Source organism: Mobula birostris, chromosome 16 (genome assembly GCF_030028105.1).
Source record: "Mobula birostris isolate sMobBir1 chromosome 16, sMobBir1.hap1, whole genome shotgun sequence".
NCBI classification, from domain to species: Eukaryota; Metazoa; Chordata; class Chondrichthyes; order Myliobatiformes; family Myliobatidae; genus Mobula; species Mobula birostris.
Window position 1 is genome coordinate 326,061 of NC_092385.1, and position 15,896 is coordinate 341,956.

Below are 15,896 nucleotides of genomic sequence, written 5' to 3' on the forward strand. Positions count from 1 at the left end.
TAGGAGGGGACAGTGGAATATGTGTTGGTTGGGAGCCGACAACAGATGGCTCATGTGGGGGATGGGCAGGGGCCACAATGTCAAATCTGTTAAAGAACAGGTTAAGTTCATTGGCCCTGTCCACACTGCCTTCAGCTCCACTGTTGCTAGTTTGCCGGAACCCAGTGATGGTCCTCATCCCCTCCAGACCTCTGTCATGTTGTTCTGCTGGAGTTTCCACTCAAGCTTCCTCCTGTACCTGTCTTTAGCCTCCCTGATCCTGGCTTTCAGGTCCCTCTGTATTGCCCTCAGTTCCTCCCTATTTCCATCTCTAAACGCCCTCTTTTTAGCGTTCAGGATGTCCTTAATGTCCTTTGTCACCCATGGCTTGTTATTTGAATAACAAAGGACAGTTCTTGTCGGAACATTACAGTCCACACAGAAGTTGATGTAATCAGTGATGCACTCTGTGAGCCAATAATGTCCTCTCCATGGGCTCACAGAGTGCCTGCCAGTCTGTCACCTCAAAACAACCCTGGAGCGCCTCATAAGCCTCCTCCGACCATTTTCTCACTGTCCTTGAGATTGTAGGTTTACTCTTCACCAGAGGCACGTAGCAAGGTTTTAGGTGAAGTGTCGCCTCACGTGGAAGGATGTTTGGACAACGGAGAGAGTTCGGCCGTCCGGCCCTTTCACTGTGACACCCCCGAACTCCACATCAAATCCGTCCAAACGAATCTGGGCGAAATTTTATGATCAATAAATATAATTCCTCTCAGCGATCAGCTGTCAGAATGATTCCCTGACTTTGAGAGGACGGGTATCCATGATCTACAAAGTCTGCAGGGACGAGAGGTTTTCTGTTGACTAATACACTGTGTGTGGACCCCGCTGGCAATTCTCCTGTTGTGACCAGAATCGAGACAAACACCACGCTGCCCACTCCACCAACAACACGGCACAGCCGGACACATGACAGGACACTTTACATCTCACAACACTGGATTCAGTGATGAAACCCGTGATTAATGTTGTTGTCCCACTGAAATCATAAGAAACGTCCATTAAAGTCTTTTTAAACACAAGCGCTCCCCCACAGGTGACGTCACACAGGCGCACCCACACGGCTGACGTCAGACACCTGCCCTTACGTGCGCGGTGTCTTACGTCACCCACGCGCTGGTGAGCTCGAGCTTGGTCGGTTTAACGGCTGGACTACTAATCACGTGACCATCCCCTCCCTCCACCGCTGTTAACAGAAGATTCAGGAGCTACGCTATGCCCATTGGCCCGAGGTGATGTCAATTACTGGTTACAACCAGTAGCGGAGGCGGGAAAGCCGAGAGGGCGTTACCCCCGCTGAATTCGTGTCCCGCTGCGATCCCTTCGTCAAAGCGGAACAAATTGAAAGTAAATGTTTGCTTTCTGATCTATTTCCATTTCCCTCCGAGGGAAGTTGGGGGCGTTTGTGAAGCGTCTCCTGCGGCCGGAGTCTGAGGTATCGCTGAGAGGTAGGAGGAGACCACTCGGCCCGTCGGTTTGATGCCGGTTACCCGGGGAGGGAGAGGGGGTGGGAGGTGAGTGGTTGGGGCAACACGGGGCTGCAGAAGATGGAAATTAATGCCATAGAGGATTAACAAAGAGGTTACAGAGTATTTGTTACAGAGAGCAATGAAGATTCACCAGACAGATCCCTGGAGTGGTGGGGTCATCATGTGAAGAAAGATCAAATGCGATAGCCCTTTCATTTAGAGAATCGAAGACTGAGAGGTGAGCACATTGAAATGCACAACATCATTACTAGTCTCTGAAAAAGAGGGTGGACTGTCCGGGACTGAGATGAGGGGAAATGTCTCCACTCCGAGGGTGGTGAATGTCTGTAAATCCTCACCACAGAGGGCGGTGAAGACTCAGTGATCATCCTCACATAAAACAGAGGCCGACAGATGTGTGGAGACAGGAGGGATCGAGGGAATAAGGATCGGGCAGAAACATGTGGCTGAGATGGGAGAGCAGCCGCCATTTTGTTGATGGTTAGAGGGGCTGAATGGCCACCTCCTTCTCTTTCTCACTTGATGTTTCAGTGTTGCTGTCCTGTCAGGCCGGAGGAATGTGAATAGAAATTAGTGTTTATAAACATAGTCTGATTTAAATGAAACCTGCACATTTCCTGTTTGGGTCTGAATTGTGTGTTGGATCGGGATGGGAATCGAACCGGTGACTCTGTGACCTGGAGGTGCAGCGAAAGGGACAGGGAAGATATAGAGGGAAAAAGTAAATACGTAATAATGTGGGAAATGCAGCGGATGAGTCGGGCAGCGTGTGAGGGGCGAGGAGCAGAGTCAACCGGTTCACCCTCCACCCGTCACCTGATCCCGTTTCCTGTTCACGTTTTCCCGCAGATCTGCAGCATCTGTGGGTCACTGCTCTACGTGTACGTGTAGCTTAATCTTCCGCCCGTCCAGATAAGGCAGTCCCATCCTTTCCGGATCTGACACATCCTCTCCTTGTGGGTGGACAATATGATTTTTCTGCAATATTTTCAGCACGTTTCATTCCACTGTTTTTACCTGCTGAAGTGCAGCCAATGTTTCTGGGTGTATGACCCATTTATGTGAGAATTTAGCCTTTTTGTATTTATATGAGCTTCTCATAAATGTCTACAGTTTAGGTAAGCTTCACTCCAGAATTTCCAAAGCAACAACCCAGTCAGTCAAATAGTTCCACACAATTAAAATAGTTTATTACATTTCTTTTTTTTTATTTTGCACTTCTTATATAATGTAACTATTTAATATGTATATTCCTATTTTAAATCACAATTGTTAAAATCTATTGTTATGAATTGGGTTCTACTGCTGCCGCAGAGACAACGAATTTCATGACATATGCCGGTGCTATTAACCCTGATTCTGATCATTGGTATGGGATACCCACCACTGGTCACCTGATGCCAGTTACCGCAGATCGTAATGTGAGATTGAAGCCTTTTCCATTTATTTGCATTCCTCAGAAATGACAACAGTTAAGTTTCCTTCTGTGGTTCCAGAGCAGGAGCTCAGTCTGTCTAATATTTCCACACAATTAAAATGGGGAATTTGTTTATTATCATCACGTACTGAGCTACAGTGAAAATCTTGCCTGATGTACCATCAACAGAGATTGATACATTACGACAGTACATTGAGCTGATATACGACGGAACAGTAACTGTAACAAAGCATTATGGCTGCAGAGGAAGTGCAGTGCGGATAGACATATGTGCAGGGTCACGTCGAGTTACATTATGAGGTCGAGTCCATTTTATCATTCACTTGGCTAATAACTGCAGACAGGTAGCCGTCCTTGAGCCTGGTGGCACGCGCTTTAATGCTTTTGTATCTCTTCCCCGATGGGGGAGCGGGTTGGAAAGCAAGAATGTGAAAGGACGACCAGAGTTATAAGGAAAGATTTAATAAATTAAAACTGTATTCTCTAGAATACCATATAACCATATAATAATTACAGCACGGAAACAGGACATCTCGGTCCTTCTAGTCCGTGCCGAACTCTTATTCTCACCTAGTCCCACCGACCTGCACTAAGCCCAAAACCCTCCATTCCTTTCCTGTCCATATATCTATCCAATTTAACCTTAAATGACAACATCGAACCTGCCTCAACCACTTCTTCTGGAAGCTCGTTCCACACATCTACAACTCTCTGAGTAAAGAAGTTACCCCTAAACTTTTCCCCTTTAACTCTCAACACATGTCCTCCTATTTGAATCTCCCCTACTCTCAATGGAAAAAGCCGAACCACGTCAATTCTATCTATCCCCCTCATAATTTTAAATACCTCTATCAAGTCCCCCTCAGCCTTCTACGCTCCAAACAATAAAGACCCAACTTGTTCAACCTTTCTCTGTAACTTAGGTAATGAAACCCAGGTAACATTCTAGTAAATCTTTTCTGTACTCTCTCGATTTTGTTGACATCTTTCCTATGATTCGGTGACCAGAACTCTCTGGCGTCTCCCACCCAGCCACTGCTGAATCCTTTTACTACTTAAATATTAATACCTAACGATTGAACCTTCCTAACTAACCTTCCATGTGGAACCTTATCAAAGGCCTTACTGAAGTCCAAAAAGACACATCCACCGCTTTACCCTCGTCAACTTTCCTAGTAACCTCTTCATAAATGTCAATAAGATTTGTCAAACATGACCTTCCACGCACAAACACATGTTGACCGTTCCTAATCAGACCCTGTCTGTCCAGATAATTATATATACCATCTCTAAGAATACTTTCCACCAATTTACCCACCACTGACATCAAACTCACAGGCTGATAATTGCTAGATTTACTCTTAGAACCCTTTTTAAACAATCGAACAACATGAGCAATATGCCAATCCTCTGGCGTCATCCCCATTTCTAATGACATTTGAAATATTTCTGTCAGAGCCCCTGCTATTTCCACACTAACTTCCCTCAAGGTCTTAGGAAATATCCTGTGAGGACCCAGAGACTTATCCACTTTTATATTCCTTAAAAGCACCAGTACTTCCTCTTCTTTAATCATCATATTTTTCATAACTTCCCTACCTGTTTCCCTTACCTTACACAATTCAATATCCTTCTCCTTAGTGAATACCGAAGAAAAGAAGTTGTTCAGAATCTCCCCCATCTCTTTGGGCCCCACTCATAGCTGTCCACTCTGATTCTCTAAGGGACCAATTTTATTCCTCACTATCCTTTTGCTATTAATATAACTGTAGAACCCCTTTGGATTTATTTTTACCTTACTTGCTAAAGCAACCTTATATCTTCTTTTAGCTTTTCAAATTTCTTTCTCAAGATATCACACCGGAGGAAATATTGTAACATTTCTTAATGCATGCATTACTAAATGACAATAAAAGAGGACTGCGTGTCTTCATAATCATAATCATAAGATTCTGTTTACATTATTTATGTTCCTTGAGCACCTCATTTACTCTATGCTGCCTATATTTATTGCAGATATCTCTCTTTTTCTGAACCAAGTTTCCAATATCCCTTGAAAACCATGGCTCTCTCAAACTTTTAACCTTTCCTTTCAACCTAACAGGAACATAAAGATTCTGTACCCTCAAAATTTCACCTTTAAATGACCTCCATTTCTCTATTACATCCTTCCCATAAAACAAGTTGTCCCAATCCACTCCTTCTAAATCTTTTCACACCTCCTTAAAGTTAGCCTTTCTCCAATCAAAAATCTGAAGCCTAGGTCCAGACCTATCCTTCTCCATAATTATATTGAAACTAATGGCATTGTGATCACTGGACCTGAAGTGCTCCCCAACACAGACCTCTGTCACTTGACCTATCTTATTTCTTAACAGGAGATCCAACAATGCCCCTTCTCTAGTTGGTACCTCTATGTATTGCTGCAAAAAAACTATCCTGCACACATTTTACAAACTCCAAACCATCCAGCCCTTTTACAGTATGGGCTTCCCAGTCTATGTGTGGAAAATTAAAATCTCCCACAATCACAAACTTTTGCTTACTACAAATATCTGCTATCTCCTTACAAATTTGCTCTTCCAATTCTCACTCCCAATTTGATGGTCTATAATACACCCCTATAAGTGTTACTACACCATTCCTATTCCTCAATTCCAACCAAATAGCCTCCGTAGACAAGCCCTCGAATCTATCCTGCCAGAGCACCGCTGTAATATTTTCTCTGACAAGCAATGCAACACCTCTCCCTCTTGTCCCACCAATTCTATCACACCTGAAGCAATGAAATCCAGGAATATTTAGTTGCCAACCACACCCCTCCTGTAACCATGTTTCACTAATAGCTACCACATCATACTTCCAGGTATCAATCCATGCTTTAAGCTCATCCACCTTTCTTATAATGCTCCTAGCATTAAAATAAATGCATTTAAGAAATTTTCCACCTCTTATTCTCTGTTTATCACTAACGGTGCAAACAACTTTACTACCTTCTTTCTCTACCTTCTCCCCCACATCTCTTCCTACACTCTGGTTCCCCTCCCACCTTGTATCTAGTTTAAATCCACTGGAGCCTCTCTAGCAAACCTACCTGCAAGAATATTTGTCCCCCTCCAGTTTAGATGTAAACCGTCCTGTCGGGACAGGTCCCACTTTCCCTGGAAAACTGCCCAATTATCTAAAAATCTGAAGACCTCCCTCTTGCACCATGTTTTCAGCTACGTGTTGATCTGCGCTATCTCACTATTTCTGAACCCGCCTGCACGTGGCACAGGTAGCAGTCCTGAGGTTGCTGTCCTGGAGGCCCTTTCCTTTAACTTGGTGCCTAATTTCCTAAACTCACCTTTCAGGACCTCCTCACTCTTCCTACCCACGTCATTGGTCCCTACATGGACCACAACATCCGGCTGCTCACCCTCCTTCTTAAGAATACTGAGAACTCGATCTGAAATATCGCTCTGAGACAAGAAACCTTTCTGCCTTCAATGTGTCTTTCTCCTACATAGAGCAGAGAAAGAGAGAGCACAGGAATAGACCCTTCAGCCCACAGTATCTGTGCCAACCATGTCACCATATTAAACGGAAACCACGTATCGATACATGATCAGTCTCCCTACATTCCTTGCCAGTCCATGTGTCAACCCTTATTGTAACAGCAATCTTGGGCTTCTGGGTTCTCTGTTCTCAGGAGCTTTTTAAACAGATGTGTGAATTAGGGAAAGAAAGAGAGGATGGAGTGAATGACACTGGAGTTTGAGAGTGGCAGGGTGATAGAGCCAAAGTACAGGGAGGGTGCAGTGGAAGCGAGAGTGAGGGAACGAGAGGGGAGAGTTAGGGGTAGGAGTCGGGGAGGGAGGGAGGGTGAGGGAATAAAGAGGTGAGGGAGAGAATAGGGAAGAGACAGTAAGAACGAGTAGGGGAGACAAGAGATTGAGAGAAATGGAAAGAAGGCAGGAGAGAGAGAAAGGGAGGATAGGGCAGAAATGCGATAGATTGGAGGAGGGAGTGAGAGAGAAAAAAAGGGCGAGAGAGAGGTGGAGGAAGAAAGATGGAGAGGCGACAGTAAGTGAGGTTGGCTGTTCAGAGGTAGGGAGCGTTGGAGGGGCTGCAGGTGGGGGAGACAGAAAAGGGTGCGGTAACAGAGATGACCAAATGTTAGCGAGAGTGAGGCAGAACGGGGCAGACTTATGAGGCATGGTTGGGCAGTGTGGAGAGGAAAGAAAGAGCCAGGGGAAGTACTAGGCTAAGATGATGTGGTGAGACAGGCATATAGAAAGGCATGTAGGGGGTGGGCAGAGGGGAGGGTGTTCTTATCTACAAAAGCGGGGAGACTGGGAAGGGGGGAGAGGGAGGAAGGGAGAGGAAGGGGTGGGAGAGAGGGGGAGAGAGGGGAGAGCTGGGAGACAGGGAAGAGGAAGGAGGGGGAGAGGGGAAGGGGGAAGAGGTGGAGGGGAGTGGGGTAGGGAGAGAGGAGAAGTGAGGGGGTTGGAGAGAGGGTGAGGGAGGGGGAGAGAAAGGGAGAGAGTGGGATGGGGAGGGGGGAGAGAGGGAGAGGGAAGGGGAGAGGGAGAGGCAAGCAGAGGGGAGGGGGGATAGGGGTGGAGTGGGAGTGTGGGAGAGGCGTAGAGGGGAGAGGAAGAGAGAAGGAGAGGTCAAGAGTGGGAGAGGAGGAGAGAGGGAGAGGGGAAAGAGAGAGAGAGATAGAGGGAGAGAGAGAACGGTGAAGCAAGGAGGGCAGAAAGGAAAAAAAAAGCTGCAGATGTCAAGCAAACTGCTGGAAACTGATGACATCAATTCTGTCTTCGCAAAGATGGGGTACCAAATCTCCTACACGCTCTGTCAATGGAACAGAGAGAGGGATGATGTGGGGGGAGGGATGGAGAGATGGAGGGGTGTGGGAGAAGGAGTTTCAGAGAGACGGGACAGAGAAAGGCAAGAGAGTAGCGACAACGGATGGAGTGATAAAGACAGGAGGAAGGGACGGAGGCAGAGATGCAGAGAGAGGTGGAGAAGGGGGTGGAAACGGGGAGAGAAATGGTGGGAAATAAGGGTGACAGTGGGTGTAAGAAATAAGGTAGAGGCATGACACAGACAGGGAGCAGAGGAAGAGAGAAGAGAGATGGGGAATGAAAGGAAGAGACTGGGGATATGGAGAGACGAAAGACAGATTGGAAGGAAAGAAGAATGGGGGCGAGCGTGAAGTGATAGAGTGAGTCATAGTCATACTTTATTGATGCTTTATTGAGAGGAGGGATAGAGAGTGAATGAGAGCGACGAGATAAATTAGCGGGAGGGCGTAGGGAGAGATAGAGTTGGGGAGAGAAGAGAAAGAGAGGCAGGGTGGAGAGAGACAGTAACGGAATGGAAGAGGCGGGAGAGAAAGAAGAGAGAACAACGAGAGAGATGCGGAGGGAGATCTGACAGATGGGCAAGAGAAAGTGCATGCCTGGAGGGTGAAGAGGTGTTGAGATAGAGGGGGTAGATTAGGTACTGGTATAGATATAGGACAAGAGATGGAGAAGGGTGGAAGGGAAGGGAGATTGGGAGTGAATACTGGTGGAAAGGGTGGGGGAGTAATGACAAGAGGGCGCAGGATAGAGGGGGACAGAGTGGGTAGAGTAGAGAAGGGGTATTCATAGGTTGGGGAAAGCTGTGGGGATAGGAGACTGCTAGGACAGAGTGGAGAGAGGGAGAGACGGTCAGCGCAGTCGAGAGGGAGAGATGGTTTGGTGTTTCCTCGTTGCCCTCCACCGGTTGCGTTTCAAAGTCGAAGTCGAAGTCCATATATTATCAAAGTATGTAGATGACATATAACCTTGAGTTTCGTCTCTTTACAGGCAGTCACAAAGCACAGAAAATAAGACCGTCAAACAACCAATGACCTGAGGGAAAATGAAAACAAATCGTGCAATCATCTGAAGTTCACGAGCATCCATGGTCACGGAGCAGCCATCACTGTAGTCTGAATTCAGCCCATAGAGAAGAGTAAAGCTCACAGAGGCAGCTGACACGGCCTATCCCTCGCCTCCGGTTCCAAATTCCATAGCATTTCAGTCTGGATCGGTGATTGAATCGCCCAAACATGGGGCCGTTCCTTGCTCTCGAGCTTAGTCCCACCATCTTCGATACGCTCTGTGCCTGGAACCTGTCGTCGCGATTTGGCCCGTTCCCAACCTTTCCAATTCGTTCCGGCGCTTAAAACGAATAAACCTCAGTGCTTTAACTGATCCCGGGTTCAGACCCGGACCACAGCGTCTCCATTCTGTCTCCATTTCCTCTTCCGTTGTGGCCAATTATTGGCTCATAGCCCGCTCTCGGGCAGGGCCTCACCGTCTTGGTTTGGCCCCATACTTCACCGCAACCGTCCTGCCTTCGAGACATAAGTTCACAAAGTCAAAACGGCAGATCGCACAGGCGATTCGCAAATGCAAATCGTTTAGGAGGCTGAATCAGACATTTGTCCTGTTGCTTTTCTCGCCCAGGTGAAGCCTACAGTGCAGAAGATCTTCGGTGAGCAATTGATACGCTGCGACCCGATTTTGTTAGTCAGGCAGTAATAACTACACAAATGAGCATCACAAATTTGTAAGAGGTGCAGGGAAAGAACAAGCTGACGGAGACGAAGAGTGTTGTGGAGGAAGAACAGGGTAACGAAGCCGGGTAGGGTGTATGGGGAGGAGGGCGTTCGGAAGAGAGGTTGTCACGGATTTGGGAAATCTTTGGGGAGAGAGTGGGAGACGAAGTTGCGTTGGGGAGTAGAGGAGGATGTAGGTAACGGAGGTGCTATGGGCTGTAGGGGAAGGAGGGGGTGACAGAGGTACAGCCAGTTAGGGGATGAAGGATGACGTAGCTGGAAAGGGGTATTGAGGAACTTGCGAGTATTGGTGAGGTTTTGACTGGGACGGTGTGGAATGCAGAGGATTTTCCGGCTGACGGAGACTGGGAGGTGGGTAGAGGAGGGAGGGTGCGACGGACACGCCAATGTATGTAGGGAGGGAACGGAGTAATGGAGGTGCGGAATTGTATACAGCAGGGGCGTTAACTGAGACGGAGTGAGGCGGCAGGTGGAAGCAACGACGAAGCTTGGGAGGGATACAGGGTACGGAGAAGTTGGTGGGAAGACAAGAAATGAGAGCTACAGAGAGGTAGTCTCACCTCGGCAGCCGGAAGCAGGTCATTGGGTGATAGTCAGAAGGGGGAAAGCGAAGGTGAGCAGACAGGTAGTGCAGAACACCCCTGTAGCCTTTCCCCTGAATAATAAGTTTACCGTCCTGGATACTGTTGGCGGGGACCACCGACCAGGTGTGAGCCACCGTGGCAGGGCCTCTGGCACTGAGTCTGACCCTGTGGTGCAGAAGGGTGGGATGGAGAAGAGGAGAGCTGTCGTCATTGGAGACTCTATAGTCAGGGGAGCAGACAGGAGATATTGTGGACATGAGAAGGACACCCGCATGGTTTGTTGCCTCCCGGGTGCCAGGGTCTGGGATGTCTCTGACCGGGTGCATGACATTCTGGTATGAGAGGGAAAGCAACCAGAAGTCGTGATACATGTTGGCACCGACGACATAGGCAGGAAGAGGGATGAGGTCCTGGTGTGAGTTTCGGGAACTAGGCAGAAGGCTGAAGAACAGGACCTCAAGGGTGGCATTCTCAGGTTTGCTGCCAGTGCTACGTGACAGTGATGGTAAGAATTGGAGGAGATGGCAGTTGAATGCGTGGCTGAGGAGTTGGTGCAGGGAGCAGTGTTTTAGATTTTTAGATCATTGGGATCTCTTCTGGGGAAGGTGGGACCTGTACAGATTGGATGGGTTGCACCTGAACGCGAGGGGGAGCAATATCCTTGCAGGTAGGTTTGCTAGCATGGTTCGGTTTGAACTAATTTGCAAGGGGGATGGGACCCGGAGCGATAGAGCAGTGAAAGAAGTCCATGGAGTAAAGCCAGATCTAACATATAGAGAGGGTTTGAGGAAAGTGAAGCAGAATAAATGGTGTAAAGGTAGTAAGGTAGAAGGACTGAAGTGTGTGTACCTTAATGCAAGAAACATTAGGAACAAAGGTGATGAACTGAGAGCTTGGATACATATATGGAATTATGATGTAGTGGCCATTACAGAGACTTGGCTGGCACCAGGGCAGGAATGGATTCTCAATATTCCTGAATTTCAGTGCTTTAAAAGGGATGGGGGGGTGAGGGGGGAAGGGTGGCTTTACTGGTCAGGGATACTATCACAGCTACAGAAAGGATGGGTAATGTAGCAGGATCCTCTTTTGAGTCAGTATGGGTGGAAGCCAGGAACAGGAAGGCAGCAGTTACTCTATTGGGGGAATCTATAGGCCCCTTGGTAGCAGCAGAGATACAGAGGAACAGCTTGGGAGGCAGATTTTGGAAAAGTGCAAAAATAACAGGGTTGTTATCATGGGTGACTTTAACTTCCCTAATATCGATTGGCAAACACAAAATAATCTGCAGATGCTGGGGTCAAAGTAACACTCACAACACGCTGGAGGAACTCAGCAGATCGGGCAGCATCCGTGGAAACGATCAGTCAATGTTTCGGGCCGGAACCCTTCATCAGGATGAAGGATTGATTGACACCTGATTAGTTCCAAGTGTTTAGATGGGGCAGAGTTTGTTAAGTGTGTCCAGGACGGATTCCTGTCACAGTATGTGGACAGGCCGACCAGGGGGAATGCCATACCAGATCTAGTACTAGGTAATGAACCGGGTCAGGTCACAGATCTCTCAATGGGTGAGCATTTAGGGGACAGTGACCACTGCTCCCTGGCCTTTAGCATTATCATGGAAAAGGATAGAATCAGAGAGGACAGGAAAATTTTTAATTGGGGAAGGGCAAATTATGAGGCTATAAGGCTAGAACTTGCGGGTGTGAATTGGGATGATGTTTTTTTCAGGGAAATGTACTATGGACATGTGTCGATGTTTAGAGATCTCTTGCAGGATGTTAGGGATAAATTTGTCCCAGTGAGGAAGATAAAGAATGGTAGGGTGAAGGAACCATGGGTGACAAGTGAGGTGGATAATCTAGTCAGGTGGAAGAAGGCAGCATACATGAGGTTTAGGAAGCAAGGATCAGATGGGTCTATTGAGGAATATGGGGAAGCAAGAAAGGAGCTTAAGAAGGGGCTGAGAAGAGCAAGAAGGGGGCATGAGAAGGCCTTGGCCAGTAGGGTAAAGGAAAACCCTAAGGCATTCTTCAATTATGTGAAGACCAAAAGGATGACAGGACTGAAGGTAGGACCGATTAGAGCTAAAGGTTGGAAGATGTGCATGGAGGCTGTAGAAGTGAGCGAGGTCCTCAATGAATACTTCTCTTCGGTATTCACCAATGAGAGGGAACTTGATGACGGCGAGGACAATATGAGTGAGGTTAATGTTCAAAGCCATCTATTCCATAATCCAAATCATTTATGTACAATGTAAAATGAAGCGGCCCCAACACCGACCCCTGTGGAACACCACTGGTAACCGGCAGCCAACCAGAATAGGATCCCTTTATTCCCAGTCTCTGTTTCCTGCCAATCAGCCAACGCTTTATGCACGTATGTAACTTTCCCGTAATTCCATGGGCTCTGATCTTGTTAAGTAGCCTCATGTGTGGCACCTTGTCAAAGGCCTTCTGAAAATCCAAATATACAACATCCACTGCATCTCCCTTGTCTAGCCTACTGGTAATTTCCTCAAAAAAATTGTAATAGGTTTGTCAGGCAGGATTTTCCTTTAAGGAATCCATGCTGAGTTCTGCCTATCTTGTCATATGCCTCCCGATACTCTGTAACCTCATCCTTGACAATCAACTCCAACAACTTCCCAATCACCGATGTCAAGCTAACAGCTCTATAATTTCCTTTTTGCTTCCTTGCCCCCTTCTTAAATAGCAGAGTGACATTTGCAATCTTCCAGTCCTCCGGAACCATGCCAGAATCTATTGACTTTTGAAAGATCATCGCTAATGCCTCCGCAATCTCCACAGCTACTTCCTTCAGAACACGAGGGCGCATTCCATCTGGTCCGGGTGATTTATCTATCTTTAGACTATTCAGCTTCCTGAGTACTTTCTCTGACATAATTGTAACTGCGCACACTTCTCTTCCCTGCCACCCTTGAGTGTCCGGTGTACTGCTGATATCTTCCTCAGTGAAGACTGATGAAAAATACTCGTTCATTTCCTCTGCCATCTCCTTATCTCCCATTACAATTTCTCCAGCATGATTTTCTATCGGCCCTATATCTATTCTCACCTGTCTTTTACTCTTTATACACTTGAAAAAGCTTTTAGTATCCTCTTTGATATTATTTGCTAGCTTCTTTTCATAGTTAAATCTTTTCCCTCTTAATGACCTTCTTAGTTTCCTTTTGTAAGTTTTTAAACACTTCCCAATCCTCTGTCTTCCCACTAATTTTTGCTTCCTTGTATGCCCTCTTCTTTGCTTTAACTTTGGCTTTGACTTCTCTTGTCAACCACGGTTGCATCCTTTTTCCATTCGAAAATTTCTTCTTTTCTGGAATATGCCTGTCTTGCACCTTCCTCATTTCTTGCATAAACTTCAGCCACTGCTGCTCTGCCATCTTTCCCGCCAGTGTCCCTTTCCAGTCAACTTTGGCCAGTTCCCCTCTCATGCCACTGTAATTTCCTTTACTCCACTGAAATACCGACACATCAGATTTCGGCTTCTCTTTTTCAAATGTCACAGTAAACTCAATCATGTTATGATCACTGCCTCCTAAGGGTTCCTTCACCTCAATCTCTCTAATCACCTCCGGTTCATTACACAATACCCACTCCAGTACAGCCGATCCCCTAGTGAGCTCAACAACAAGCTGTTCTAAAAAGCCATCTCGCAGACACTCTACAAATTCTCTCTCTTGAGATCCAGTGCCGACCTGATTTTCCCAACCCACTCGCATGTTAAAATCCCCCACAATTATCATAACACTGCCCTTCTGACAAGCCTTTTCTATTTCCTGTTGTAATTTGTAGTCCACATCCCTGCAGCTGTTTGGAGGCCTGTAAATAACTGCCATCAGGGTCCTCTTACCCTTGCAATTTCTTAGCTCAACCCATAAAGATTCTGCACCTTCCAATCCTATATCACCTCTTTCTAATGATTTAATATCATTTCTTACCAATAAAGCCACACCTCCCCCTCTGCCTACCTTCCTATCCTTCCGATACACCGTGTATCCTTGGACGTTCAGCTCCCAGAGACATGCATCCTTTAGCCACAATATCATACCTGCCAATCTGTAGCTGTACGACAAGATCATCCACCTTATTCCTTATGCTGCATGCATTTAAATATAACACCTTAAGACCAGTATTTGGTACTTTTTGCTTTGATTTCACTGCAACTCTATTGCACTGCAACTCATCCCAATGGCTACAAATTTGCCCCATCACCTGCCTGTCTTTCTTGACATCTTTACTGCTCACATGGTTTCGAGAATCATGGTCTGATCAGGGACAGTCAGCATGGCTTTGTGAAGGGCAGATCGTGTCTAACAAGCCTGATAGAGTTCTTTGAGGAGGTGACCAGGCATATAGATGAGGGTAGTGCAGTGAATGGAATCTACATGGATTTTATTAAGGCATTTGACAAGGTTCCACATGGTAGGCTTATTCAGAAAGTTAGAAGGCATGGGATCCAGGGAAGTTTGGCCAGGTGGATTCAGAATTGGCTTGCCTGCAGAAGGCAGAGGGTCGTGGTGGAGGGAGTACATTCAGATTGGAGGGTTGTGACTAGTGCTGTCCCACGAGGATCTGTTCTGGGATCTCTACTTTTCGTGATTTTTATTAACGACCTGGATGTTGAGGTAGAAGGGTGGGTTGGCAAGTTTGCAGACGACACAAAGGTTGGTGGTGTTGTAGATAGTGTATAGGATTGTCGAAGATTGCAGAGAGACATTGATAGGATGCAGAAGTGGGCTGAGAAGTGGCAGATGGTGTTCAACCTGGAGAAGTGTGAGGTGGTACTCTTTGGAAAGACGAACTCCAAGGCAGAGTACAAAGTAAATGGCAGGATACCTGGTAGTGTGGAGGAGTAGAGGGACAAAGCAATAACTGTAACAAAGCATTATGGCTGCAGAGAAGGTGCAGTGCAGATAAACATATGTGCAGGGTCGCATCGAGTTACATTGTGAGGTCGAATATATTTTATCATTGATTTGGCTTATAACTGCAGACAGGTAGCCGTCCTTGAGCCTGGTGGTACGCGCTTTAAGGCCTTTGTATCTCTTCCCCGACGGGGAGCGGGTTTGCAGCAAGAACGTCCCGGTATGAGGATCTTTGAGTACACGTCCTGCTTTTCCGAGGCAGGGGAAGTGTAGGAACAGTCCATGGAGGGGAGGCTTGTTTCTCTGATGTTCTCTACTCTCCAAAGTCCTCTGCAGTTCCTTGCAGTCATAGGCAGAGCAGTAGCCATACGAAGGTGTGAAGTATCGACAAGAAGCTCAAAGACCTCGGCCTTCACCCTGCCTTGTGTACTGGATCCTGGACTTCCTGTCAGATCGCCGGCAGGTGGTAAGAGTGGGCTCCCTCACCTCTGTCTCTCTGCCCCTCAGCACACATACCCCACAGGGTTGTCTCCTTGGCGCCCTCCTTTACTGTCTGTATTCCCATGACTGTGTCGCCACCCACAGCTCCAATCTGCTAATTACATTTGCTGACGACAGTACATTGGTTGGCCTAATCTCAAATAATAACGAGGCAACCTACAGAGAAGAAGTCATCACCCCCGACACAGTGGTGTCAAGAAAACAACCTCTTCCTCATGGTGACAAAAACAAAGGAACTGGTTGTGGACTACAGGAGGAATGGAGACAGGGACCAAATTCAACATTTCTAAGTCTGTTATTGACACAAAATGAACATTTTAATATTGATCATGGCACAATGTATTTTATG

The 15,896-nt window shown here is 46.8% G+C and overlaps 1 long non-coding RNA gene across 1 annotated transcript; it reads left to right on the forward strand.

Annotated features, from left to right (window-relative positions):
• The first annotated feature begins 1,321 nt into the window (after positions 1-1,321).
• Positions 1,322-15,896, forward strand: LOC140210915 (uncharacterized). The gene is made up of 4 exons (XR_011889334.1): positions 1,322-1,490; positions 1,631-1,749; positions 8,811-9,483; positions 15,175-15,896. It is a non-coding gene; the product is annotated as an uncharacterized lncRNA (long non-coding RNA).